At 40.8% G+C, this 14025-nt stretch overlaps 1 protein-coding gene across 4 annotated transcripts in view; it reads left to right on the forward strand.

Moving 5' to 3' along the window:
- Positions 1-14025, forward strand: part of FUT8 (fucosyltransferase 8) — a 291572-nt gene that overhangs the window by 133725 nt on the left and 143822 nt on the right. For all 4 annotated transcript variants that reach the window (XM_084631225.1, XM_084631223.1, XM_084631227.1 and 1 more), the window contains exon 3: positions 3341-3431. The gene's annotated coding sequence lies outside the window, so the exon portion shown is untranslated. The remainder of the gene's footprint in view (positions 1-3340; positions 3432-14025) is intronic.

The raw sequence follows: 14025 nt of genomic DNA on the forward strand, positions 1-14025 counted from the left end.
GATGGTACCAGTATGAGATTTCTAAAAATAGCTGCAGCACTTGACTCAAGGTTTAAGAATCTGAAGTGCCTTCCAAAATCTGAGATGAATGAGGTGTGGAGCATGCTTTCAGGAGTCTTAAAAGAGCAACACTGATGTGGAAACTGCAGAACCCGAAGCACCAAAAAAGAAAATCAACTTTCTGCTGGTGACATCTGACTCAGATGATGAAAATGAACATGCGTCAGTCCGTACTGCTTTGGATCGTTATTGAGCAGAACCTGTCATCAGCATAGAAGCATGTCCTTTGGAATGGTGGTTGAAGCATGAAGGGACATATGAATCTTTAGCAAATCTGGCACGTAAATATTTTGCAACGCCGGCTACAACAGTGCCATGTGAATGCCTGTTCTCACTTTCAGGTGACATAAACAAGAAGTGGGAAGTATTATCTCCTGCAAATGTAAACAGACTTGTTTGTCTGAGCGACTGGCTCACTAAGAAATAGGACTGAGTGGATTCGTAGGCTCTAAAGTTTTACATCGTTTTATTTTTGAATGCAATTATTTTTGTCCATAATTCTACATTTGTAAGTTCAACTTTCATGATAAAGAGATTGCAATACAGTACTTGTAATGGGGGAATTGAAAAATACTATTTCTTTTGTTTTTTACATTGCAAATATTTATAATAAATAAATATAAAGTGAGCACTGTACACTTTGTATTCTATGTTGTAATTGAAATCAATATATTTGAAAATGTAGAAAACACTGAAAAATAAATGTTGTTCTATTATTTAACAGCGGGATTAATTGTGGTTAATTTTTTTAATCGCTTGACAGCCATAGTTAAAAGGCATTACTGAGACATTGAAAACAGAAGTGCAGACTGCTTTATCTGCTTTCTCCACTGCTTCCTAAAATGACTCTTCTGTGTTCCTCCCTCATGAGACAGTATGTTGCCTCTGTAACACTGATCAGTGCTTACATGGCTGATAGGAAAAACTAAATTTATTTCTAGCCTAGGTTCTCTGGCAGGGGTTCTCAAACTTGTTTATAGGGTGGATCACATATTTAATAATTGTTCTCTCTGGACCATTTTCTTTCCTTTTCATTTCAATGGAATCACCTCCCGTTTCATTCACAATTGCATGACATCCCTGTTGCAACTATAGCAGTTTTAATTTAAAAATAATGTTAAAAATGTATATAAAATACGTTTTCCACCTCTTTTATGGAGTATATTATAGAAATTCTATACATCTTTCCTTTTTCTTTTTTAATAGCATATCTAAAATAAAAACAAGGATGGCATTATTCTCATAATATCAAAATTTATAAAGGCATATGATAGGCATGAGTCTTATTTATTTTTAAATAATTGTTTCCCATTTCCATCTGAACTAGTCCAAGTTCAGAGTTGTTTATCTGTCCTTTAATTCAATTTAGTAGTTGTAAATAAGGAGAAACCAAAATAATGTAACTGGCAATCTCTCTCTTTGTAAATTACCAGCATGTGGTTGGTGAACCACTAATTGTCTAAGGATCACAGTTTGGGAGTCTTTGGCCTATGGCACAGTCTTTTCTGTATCTTTGCAACAAATTATTTAGTAGTAATATTACAGCGTTTACACAACCTGGTTGGGATTGATTTAAATCAAAGTGATTTAAATAATCTAAATTAATTATTTAAATCAGCAAGCAGGAAACCATGATTTAAATAATTATTTTAGTCCTATTTGTATTTGTACATTTTTAGTTATCTTTTCTAAAGAAAGATTGATTCTCATTGGTTAGTAACGATTAAAACATTTTGATTTGCAACTAAATATAGCCTTTACACTAAATTTGGTACTTTTTTACTGTCAGGGAAGATACTGTGTTCATACATATTTATGATTGCCTGTTGTGTTCTATTTATGTGAACCTGATGAAGGAAAAGCAGAATTTAAGGCATCTTAAGGGCAGAAATCCAATACTCTTTCGGCTGTATTGCATAACAGAAAATTTACAGGAAAATGTATTTATGGGAAGTTCAGGGACTATGGCCCCAATTCAGGATAATGCATAATCATGTCCTTATGTCCCATTGGAGTTTATTGGGATGTAAGCACATGCTTTATGTTAAATGCACGCTTAAGTATTTTCCTCGAATAGGGCCTAAGAGCTGTGGGATTCAGAGTATTTAGAATTACAAACAGAATAGATAACCAACAATACTATTTGCAGCCTCTTCTTTAACTGACCTGCAAATGATTGCTGCCTACTGTTAAAAATGGGCGACTTTTATAGGAGCAATCCATCACATCTTCAAGCAGTTTTGATCTGAGTGGAAAGTAGATCAAACTTGGGAAAACAGTGGATTCAGAACATTCAAGATTATATTTTAAAAGAGAATTGTATATAGTCTCAAGTAATTATCAGCTGTATATTATATGTCCTGTAGACCTCCTTCAAAAACATGTTCTTATTTCTGTAGCTATGACTTGCAGTGGCTACTGGAAATCCCATTCATACAATAACTAGAGTTGAGCTAGCCAAAAGTTATGGTGGTTATTCATTGTACTGTTGTATGTAGGAGACAACAGTATCTCAATATTTGGGTTTTGGAGCACCATGGAGGCTTTGTCCTAATTTTTAAGGTGATGTGGAGAAGTGGCTCAGTGTGTTCCAGTGGTTCAGCCAATGCACATCTGGCTGATCATTTTTCTGTTTAGAACCTCTTATCTGGAAGGATAGAAGCTGTGCTATGGGGATTTGAGAATGGTGGGATTAAAATGGAGACACAAATGAGGGATGGATAACGCAGAGTTTTTTGTGATCCAAAACAGTAGTGTTACTGGCATTACAAGCCCTCTGTGAGGATGCACCCACTAGATATGTACATCAAAAATTAGATATTTTAATTTACTAAACTTGATTGATTTTTGGTAGTTTAATATTGACAGAATTTTATCTAGGAAATATATAAATATGTGTTCCCAGTCAAGAGCATCTTTTATTTTTTTTGGGATCACCTTAGAGTTGTTTCTGAGATGTTAAAATTTATTAATAAAGCTATTCTCAGATATCATCTTTCTAGTGTATTTGTAACAAATATTGAAGAACTAATAGGTCAAAAAGATTATTCTGACAATACATAAGTGCTTTCTGTTATTTGGTGCCATTTTGGCAATATACAAGTTGAACAAAAACTAGTAGAGTTGAAGACAGTGGATATATCATTTTTAACTTCAACAATATGCCATATTGTACTTTTGCAGTTGCACTTTGGGATGTGGCACGTGCTTGCTGTACTACAGAATAAAATGCAGTCATTGAAATTATGACTAATTTGTTTGTTTGGCTTTTTTTGAGCAGTTAATTTCACTGACTGCTGGATCAGAGGAAACAGTTATTTCCCTAGAAGCCCATCATGCAACTGTTTCTACTTCCTACTGTCATGGAGAAGGTAAGTTGTTTTTCAGATTTATTGATTACTGTTCATATCTGATACTTGGAGATTAAAACTGAATGAGTTGTGATTCTTCTTCAAGTGATTTTTCATATATAGATAGATATAGATATTCCATAGTTGGTAAGTGCTTGCCCAGTGCCTCAAGATAGAGATTTTAATCAGCAATACCTGTTGGGGCAGCGCTTGAACCCTGTATGTCATTGTACTTCCAACTGAGGGCAAAAAGGGTCAGGCCACCCAACTACCCTCAGTTCCTTCTCACTGCCCATGGCTATGAGTCGAAGCTCTCCTCTTTTAGCATGCTTGCCTTCCTGTCCTTGTAAATACATTTTAAATAGTCAGTTATTTAGTTAGCAGTAGTTTGTTTAGTTAAGTACTTCTTGTGTAGTTTCAGTTGGGAACAATATTTGGGAACAATATTTTTTCCCCCTGGGAAGTACTTGGTATCAGTTCGCTCACGATGATAAACCGTAACTCCTTGGGTTTAAAAAATTGCCCATCTTGTGAAGCTGTCATGCTGCCGACTGATGGTCATATAAGATGTTTGATGTGCCTGAAGGAAGCACACATCCCTGATAGGTATGACACTTGCAGACTATTTTAGAGCTGCAAAATAAATTCACATATTTAAAACAAGAAAGTCTTGCTTCAGGATGCTTTTCCTTGCACAATCAGTGCACCCAGCCTCTGACCCAAGCTTCACAGCCATATAAGAACATAACACAAGAACAACCATAGTAGGTGAGACCAATGGTCCAACTAGCTCAGAAGCCTGTCTTCTGACAGTGGCCTATGCTAGGTGCTTCAGAGGGAATGAACAGAACAGGTAATCATTGAATGATGAGAGACTAAAAAGGATGAGAGATCCTCTGAGTGCTTCTGCAGTTTCATCTTCCTGGATGGTTGAAACAGCCACCAAATCTTCTGTTTTGACAAAACCCTCTGGAGTCACAAGTAAGAAGGAATGTAATTGCCACAAGGAGCAAATACGCAACTCACCTTCTCCAAGTTTGGCATCCAAACCTTATAAAACTACCAGACTTTCAGACATAAAGGTAGCTCAAGACTTTAAAGTTGTTCTCAGAACACCCTTTCTGATAGTGAAGTTACTGAACACAATGTGGACATGGACTTATCTCCGATCTCTTCTGGTACCGTACTGGTGAACGTAAGGTCCTCTGTAGTGAGATCTCATGATTAACTCTCCACAGCACTGGCTACTATGATACTGATACAATCGGTACTTATCACACCAGTACTGTTAGTGAAGCACCACTGTCTGTTTTTGTATCTGTGGTTCTGGTACTGAGCCTATCTAGATTGTATGTAGTGACACTCACTACCCTCATGCCTGTATCCTTGGTAATGATATTGTCAGCTCTTTTGGCACCAAAGCTATATGTTGTTACAAAGGCCTTACCATTTTGTCGGGAATCATATTCTCCATTTTTTGCTTCTGTGAAGCACCTGCCTTTATCATTGACCTGGACACTGACCCCAGTACCGATGATCATATTAGTACCAGGTAGAGCAGGTCCAATTCATATTCCCATTACTCCAGTGGCCTCCCTGTTTTTACCACATCTCCTTCAGAAGAAAGTGAAGAGTCTCTAGATCAGAACATCTGAGGCTCAGGGCAAGAAGTTCTTTGTAGAGTACCCTTAATTCTGAAATTCAATTTTTATGTTAGTCTGCCAGAGTCCAGATTTGTTGACCTCTAGGACATAGTATAAAAGCAATATAGCACCTGCTTGAGAGCAGAAGAACTCTTAAGGAAATAATTGACATTAATTTTTGTACATTTGAATTAACCTCCTCCCCCACAAAAAAACAACAACCCTAGAGATACGTGTTGTGGTGCATTTGTAGAAACGTAAAAATTAGTAAAGTATCTAAGTCCTCATGCTGATCCTGCAAGTAAAAGGGTTTTGGTCATGGAGAGGAGGGTAGAGAATAACTATAGAGAATAACTATTGTTGGACACACACCCTATCTCTTGCCTCACATACGGACACGGGAAGCCTAGCAGTGCTAAACTATTGCTGAATATAACCTGAAGAATTTTTATGGCTGGATGAGAAGCTGGATATGAGTCAGCAGTGTGCCCTTGTTGCCAAGAAGGCCAATGGCATTTTGGGATGTATAAGTAGGGGCATAGCGAGCAGATCGAGGGACGTGATCGTTCCCCTCTATTCGACATTGGTGAGGCCTCATCTGGAGTACTGTGTCCAGTTTTGGGCCCCACACTTCAAGAAGGATGTGGATAAATTGGAGAGAGTCCAGCGAAGGGCAACAAAAATGATTAGGGGACTGGAACACATGAGTTATGAGGAGAGGCTGAGGGAGCTGGGATTGTTTAGCCTGCAGAAGAGAAGAATGAGGGGGGATTTGATAGCTGCTTTCAACTACCTGAAAGGGGGTTCTAAAGAGGATGGCTCTAGACTGTTCTCAATGGTAGCAGATGACAGAACGAGGAGTAATGGTCTCAAGTTGCAGTGGGGGAGGTTTAGATTGGATATTAGGAAAAACTTTTTCACTAAGAGGGTGGTGAAACACTGGAATGCGTTACCTAGGGAGGTGGTAGAATCTCCTTCCTTAGAGGTTTTTAAGGTCAGGCTTGACAAAGCCCTGGCTGGGATGATTTAACTGGGAATTGGTCCTGCTTCGAGCAGGGGGTTGGACTAGATGACCTTCTGGGGTCCCTTCCAACCCTGATATTCTATGATTCTATGATTCTAATTGAGTAAATGTCTGTTACTCCTCTCCTATGTGGATTTGTGGTTAAATGGAAACAGTTACTTGCTCACTTTTTCTCTCCATGGTGAGCCTTGGAACACTTGGTGGAGATATGTGGTCCTGCTTTGTTTAGTCTCCATCACTCTTGCCCTTCCATCTCTTCCCCTCTCGCTGCTTGCACAGCACACACAGCTTTTCAGCTGCTTTGGGCCCTTTCATTCCTGAATAAGGTGTGGGCACAGCAGCAAAATGAGGGCAGACACATGTATGGTGTTAAGTTGAGAAGGACCAAGAGGGATTTTCTGCTGGTTCCGATGTACCCTTCAGTGCTGCCCCAATCTCAGATGAAGGCCCTTCTGCCAGTACCAATTCAACCACCAATACAACACAGCCACTGGTACCAATGCTTCTGCCCCCCTCCCTAGAAACAGGGGGAAAATATCTTGAACTCCGAGATCTCCATCAAAGATTCCATTACCTTTCTGTTTGAACCTCCCTCTCCTGAAGTGTATCCTAAGGCGGAGACCCCAGATACCAGTTGACAACTGACCCAACAACCTTCATAGCAGGAGCACCTTGGGGCCCCTCTCCTTTCCTTTATGTTGCCTGTAAGGCCTTTAGGTATGTTGTTGGGCCTTCTGTAATCCTTGGGTCCTGTACAGAGGCCTGTTCTATAGGGTACCCTCATGTAAGAGGATCCGCCAAGGAAGGCAGCCACTGGTACCCCAGAACCCCCCTCCTCAAAAGGACCCCTTAGAAGAACAAGAGCTGAGAGTGGAGGAGGCCCTGCTATCTATGTCCTCTTCCTTGCCCTATGAGGCAGGTATGTTCCCTCCCTCCTCCTGTGAGGATTAATTGAATTTTTTCCAAGAACTCATGAAGAAGGTAGTTGAATCCTTATAGATCTCCTTGGAAGTGGTGCAGGAACCATAATATGCTTTGGTGGATAACCTACGCACCTCTCTCCAAAGCAAGGTAACCTTACCTATAAATGACCTCCTGCTGTCACTAGTCCAAGCAATATGGAAAACATGGGTCATTATCCCGCCTACTTGCAAGAGGGCTGACAAGAAGCAAGATCCCAATCCTTGTGTGCAGAGGCAATAAAACTTTGGAACTAGTGTATAACCCACCAAATAAACATCTTAGTGACATATCTGATAGGTCTGAACAACGTTATACAGATATGCTGAGCAGACATTTCTGTCAGGATCAAAAATGGGAAATGTGGTTTTATGCTACTGAAGATTTTTCTCACTTGGGGCTTCCCAGAGATAGACCTCTTTGGGGCACCATCCAACACAAAATGCTGTTGATTTTGTTTGAGGAGGAAGACACAGTTGAAACTCTTCTTGGGAGATGCCTTCCTAAATTTTTTACTTCAAATTCTGCTGTATGCCTATCCCCTGATGCTGTTGCTACTCAACAAACTAAAGCAAGAAAAATTGGTAATTATCCTCATAGAACCAGCATGGTTGAGGCACATATGGTTCCTGGATCTGATTTCCTTGTGTCTGAATCCACCTCTGTTTCCCTTTGACAGTAGACCTACTGGCCCAAGAATCAGGCACAATAATTCACCCCAATCTTTCCTTGCTATGTCTCAAGGCCTGGCTTCTTGATGTCTCTCGGGTGTAGAAAAGGATTGTTCTTTTGAAGTACAGAATATGCTGTTGAATAGTCATAGAATCATAGAATATCAGGGTTGGAAGGGACCTCAGGAGGTCATCTAGTCCAACCCCCTGTTCAAAGCAGGACCAATCCCCAACTAACTAGTCGTAAACCTTCCATAAGAAAGTCTTACCTGCAAAAGTGGAAGAGATTTCATTGCTGGAACATCCAGTTGGCAATTTCTCCCTCCAAGTCACATATCACCCACATACTTGAAAACATGCTGAATTAAACTCTAGGCTTGTCGCTGAGCTCTATCAAAGTCCAGCTGGCTGACATTACCGCCTTTCACCTATCAGTTGAAGGGTTTTCACTTCAAGGTTCATTAAGGGATTGACCAACCTTCCTCACATCAGAGAGCCTACTCCACCTGGGACCTTAATCTATTTCTCAATGTATTGAGGAACCACCCTTTAAGTCCATGGGAAGTTGTTCTGTTCTCCATCACTTGGCCAGAAGGGTAGGGGAGTTTGGGAGACTTTTGACAGATCTACCCTACATGGTATGTAACCGGGACAAGATGATTCTATGTCCCCAATCTCATTTCCTGTCCAAGATCTCCTTGGACTTGCATGTCAATCAGGACATTCAGTTGCTAGTGTTTTCCCCAAAACCTCTCACTTCAGGACAAGAAACTATTTTTCACACTCAGGACATGAGAAGAGCTGTTGCATTCTACCTCAAAAGGACCATGTTCTTCAGAGCCTATCCTAGACTCACTCTCTCTTGCAGACCAGATGAAGGGAGCCCCTCTTTCCACTCAGACTATGAAAGTGTGTGTGTATTTTGACATGTTATGAAGCTTCTGGAGTGCATCCCCAGCAAACGTGTCTTCCCATTCCACTAGGGTAGCTCTGTTGCTCTACTTAAAAACATACACGTCAGACCCGTGTAAAGCTGCCACCTAGTTGTCTATGTACACTTTTTCCTAGTTGAGATGCAGCCTTTGGTGTGGCTGTTCTCCAATCAGTATTAGAGCCATCTCCTCAGCACTCACCTCTGTAGTTGGGACACTGCTTGGGAATCACTTAAAGTGGAGCTTCCATAGGGAGAGCTACCTAAAGAAAGAGAGATTACTTATTTGTACAGTAACTAGAGTTCTTCAGGGTGTTTTATCCCTATGGGTGCTTCACTACCCTTTCTCCTTCCCCTCTTCTTTGGAGTCCTTACCTTGAATGGTTTTCATAGCTGAGAAGGAACTGGAGTGGTGTTTGGTCTGTCTTCCCCATAGGCCCTCTGATTGATTAGAGCATGAGGATATATAGGGCTCAGGCATTGACCCAGCAGATACTCTACCAAAAATCTTGGATTGAAAGTGCTTTGATGTGCAAAGTGGAGCTCCCACATGGACAAAACATCTCAAAGTCCAGTTATAGTGCATGTAAGTAACCTCTCCATTTCATAGCATTTGAAATGTATAGAGATGATACATATAAAATAGCAAACTGAAGGAAAATATGTACAATAGTCTCATGCATTTCAGTTGGTCTGTTTATGTTAAAGGAAGGAATCTTTGACATTATTATTGTATTACAGTAGGATCTAGAGCCTCCAGCTGAGATAGGGGCTTCATTGAGCGAGGCATTGTACAAAAACAATAAAAGACTGTTCTTGCTCTGAAGAGCTTATCAAAATAGAAAAGACATGGTGAAACTCAAAAAAGAATCATACAAAAAATGGAAAGTAGGTCAAATTTCAAAGGATGAATATAAAAAACCCCACAAGCATATAGGGACAAAATTGGAAAGGCCAAGCCAAAAAACAAGATTAAACTAGCTAGGGATATAAAGAGTAACAAGAAAGCATTTTACAAATATATGAGAAGCAAGAGGAAGACCAAGGACAGGATAGGTCCATTACTTAGTGAGGAGTGAAAAACAATAACAGAAAACACAGCAATGACCGAAGAGTAAAATGCCTTTTTTTTTTTGGTTTTAGTTTTCACCAAAAAACTTAGCAGTGATTGGGTGAATAACATAATGAACATCAAAAAGAAAAAGAGGACTTATGACACCGTAGAAACTAACAAATTTATTTGAGCATAAGCTTTCATGAGCTATAGCTCACTTCATCATTTCACTACACTTCAGCTGTAGCTCATGAAAGCTTATGCTCAAATAAATTGGTTAGTCTCTAAGGTGCCACAAGTCCTCCTTTTCTTTTTGCGGATACAGACTAACACGGCTGCTACTCTGAAACCTGTCCTAATGAACATCAGTGTAACAGGGGTAGGATCTGACTCGTAGGCTATGTTTACATTACAGCCTATGTCGGCAAAGTGTATCAATATTCCACTCCCTGAGTGACATAAGTTACACTGACACAAGCATTTGTGTGCACAGTGCTACGTCAGATGGAGAACTTCTCCCGCTGACAAAGCTTATGTTGCTCGTGGAGATGCGTTTTTATGCTGACAGGAGAGCTGTCTCTCATCAGCATAGAGAGTCTTCACCAGACACACTGCAGTGACGCAGCTCTACTGGTACGGGTGTGCTGCTGAAGTGCTGTACATATAGACGTGGCCTAAAAGAGGGAAAGAAAACACTAAGAATTATTTAGACAAGTTAGAAGTCATCAGGACCTGATGAAATACATCTAAGAATACTTCAGGCACTGGCTGAAGAGATCTTTGAGAACTTGTGGAGGATAGGCAAGATCCCAGAGGAGTGGAAAAAGGCAAGTATAGTACCTATCATAAAAAGGGCAATAAGGACAAGCCATGAAATTTATAGACCAGTCAGCTTAACTTCAGTACCCAGAAAGATAGTGGAGCAAATAATAAATACATTTGTAAGCATTAAGAAGAAAATGAAGTGGTAAGTAACAGTCAATTAGCACTTGTAAAGAACAAATCACATCAGATCAACCTAATATCCTCCTTTGGCAGGGTAACAGACCTTGTGGGTAGCGGGGAAGCAGTACATGTGTTATATCTCAACTTTAGTAAGGCTTTTGATGCTGTCTCCCATGACCTTCTCATAAACACACTAGTGAAATATAACCTAGACAAATCTACTATAAGGTGGGTGTACAACTGGTTGGAAAACTGTACTCAGAGAGTAGTTATCAATGATACAAAGTCAAGCTGGAAGGGCATATTGAGTGGGGTCCTTCAGGGATTTGTCCTGGGGCCCATTCTTTTCAATATCTTCATAAATGTTTGGATAATGGCATATAGAGAGCACTTACAAAGTTTGCGGATGATACCAAGCTGGGAGGAATTGCAAGTGATGTGGAGGACAAGATTAGAATTCAAAATGATGTTGACAAACTGGAGAAATGTTCTGAAATAAATAGAATGAAATTCAATAAGGACAAATGTAAAGTATTACACTTAGGAAGGCATAGTCAGCTGCACAAATTCAAAATGGAAAATGATTGCCTTTAAGGAGTACGCACAAAAGAATCTGGGGGTTATAGTGGATCAGAAATGAAATATGAGTGAACAATGTAATACTGTTGCGCAAAAAAAAAGTGAACATCATTCTCAAATGTATTAGCATGAGTGTTGTAATCAAGACACAAGAAGTAAGTCTTCCGCTCTACTCAGCACTGATAAGGTCTCAGTTGGAGTATTGTGTCCAGTTTTGGACACCACACTTTGAGAAAGATATGGACAAATTGGAGAAAGTCAAGAGGAGAGCAACTAAAATGATTAAAGGTCTAGAAAACATCACCTATGAAGAAAGATTGAAAAAACTGGGTTTGTTAGTCTAGAGGAGTGAAGACTGAGGGGGAGGATAACAACAATCTTCAAGTATGTAAAAAGTTGCTCCCCTTAACCACTGAGGACAGAACAAGAATTGTGGGCTTAAATTGTGGCAAAGGAGATTTAAGTTAGACATTAGGAAAAACTTCCTAACTGTAAGGATAGTTAAGCACTGAAACAAATTGCCTAGGGAGGTTGTGGAATCTCGGTCATTGGAAGTTTTTAAGAACAGGTTAGACAAACACCTATCAGCGATGGTCTAGATAATAGTACTGCCTCAATGCAGGGGACAGGACTGGATGATCTATCAAGGTCCCTTCCAGTCCTACATTTCTATGAGTGAGAGAGAGGAAATATTAACCTCATTTGACAGAGGGGGCACTGAGGTATAGAGAGCTGGGATTTCACCAAATCAAAGCCAAACTTTCAAGCATTTAGCATGCACAAGTGGGTCTGGATTTTTCAAAGAGCTCTGCTCCCATTTAGGCATGTAAAATAAGGACCAGATTTTCAAAAGTGGTCAGCATGCAGCAGCTCCACCTGTGACATTTATGGGAAGATATTCAAAAGAGCCCGGCACACAACATGCTGAACTCCTCTGAAAATTTGTCCCCATTTGTGAGTGTTGAGCACTTTTTAAACTCTGACCTTAAGTGGCTTGCCCAAGGTATCCTAGGAAGTCCATGGTATACCTGCGTAATTGAATGTATCTCTTCTCAGTCCCAGTCCAGTTCCTTCACAGCAAAACCATCGTTCCTCTCTCATGTATAGATCTTTTGATGAAATAATGTTTTGGGGATTTTGCTGATGTTACAGTAGTTTCAGGATCCAGATTTTACATTTTGACAGTTTAGAAAAGCCATTCTATTACTTGACTAGGCAGCTGCGGAGACCTGGCACTATGAGCACGGTGGCCTCAAACACAGGCATCCCTGTTGCAGAGGATCTGGGAGTTGTGGGGGATCACAACCTCAACATGAGTCAACAATGCAATGCTGTTGCAAAAAAAAAGCAAATGCAATTTTAGGTTGCATTTACAGAGGCCTAGCATGCAAGTCATCAGAGGTGATAGTACCATTCTACTCAAAACTGGTGAGGCCTCAGCTGGAGTACGGTATTCAATTTTGGTCACCAGTGTATCAAAAGGATCCAGAGGCGAGTGACCAAGATGATAAAAGGGATGGAATGCAAGCCATATGAGCAAAAGCTGAAGGAACTGGGTATGTTTAGTTTGGAAAAAAGGACATGAGGGGGGATGACGACATGACGGTCTTCAAATACTTGAAAGGCTGCCATAAAAAAGATGGAGAAAAGTTAGGGTTGCGAACCCTCCAGGATTGGCTGGGACTCTCCAGAAATGAAAGATGAATCTTTAATTAAAGATTATGTTGTGTGATGAGACTTCCAGGAATATGTCCAACCAAAATTGGCAACCCTAAGAAAAGTTGTGTCTCTTGCCGCAAAGGGAACAGGACAAGAGGCAATGGCTTGAAACTGCAGCATAGCAGATTTAGCAGCTTCACAATTGTAAGAACAGTAGGACAGTGGAACAGATGCCTTGGGAGGTTGTGGAAGCTCCTGCACAAAAGGTTTTCAAAAGGACGCTGGATAGCCATCTGTTCTTCATGGTTTAGACCCAACAAATCCTGCATCTTGACAGGGGGTTAGACTAGAAGACCCTTGCGGTGCCTTCTAACCCTGTGGTTCTCTGATTCTACCTGATGCCAATCCAAGTTGTTTATAAAGTCCTCCCCCTGTTTGTAGCACACCAGAGGTTCTCCAAAAAAGACAAACAAAAAAGAGGTCCTTTTCTCTGTCTTTCCCTTGTGAGACATGAGACTTACTGTAAAAGAAAATAAAGGCAAAGGTGGCTTGTCTCTTGAAGTCTTTCTGGGGTCCGTCTTTTAGGGCTTGGCTTAGCTGCTGCTCTACAGTATTTAATTAGGGTCTACCTCCAGGCCCATCTCTTCGGGGCACCCTGCTTGACAGCTGGTCCATGCAGTTTCCAGGATGGTTAGTCCTGTGACTGGCTTCATCATGGCTGAGGTATGGCAGTTGTCTTGTTCACTGACCCTTCCTGTGGCAGGTAATCCTGTTGCCGTTCCCCTTTTTAAGCTCCACCCCTCCAGGCAGAGCAAGCCTTAGAGGTGAGCTTTCTTAGGGCTGAACGAGCCCAGAAGAGCTTGTTAATCTGTCCTCCACCAGAGTGAGGGCGTGCCCCATCACTCCCTCAGCCAGTTGACCCTTCATATTGGCTCTGTTGGGGACCATAGAATCCCTACATGAGACATCCTGGATCCATCCAGGAATCTCACCATACCTCCCTCACGCAACACCTACTGGCTCCATCAGAGTATGAGGCAGGAGTGATTGAACTGGATCCACAGGGACCAATGGATGTTTCATCATCCCCATCTGGTCTTAACAAGAAGACTGATGAGTCTCTACACTCATTGAAAGTCTTCAGACCAA

The sequence above is a fragment of the Lepidochelys olivacea genome (assembly GCF_965140295.1).
Source record: "Lepidochelys olivacea isolate rLepOli2 genome assembly, chromosome: 6".
Lineage (NCBI taxonomy): Eukaryota > Metazoa > Chordata > Testudines > Cheloniidae > Lepidochelys > Lepidochelys olivacea.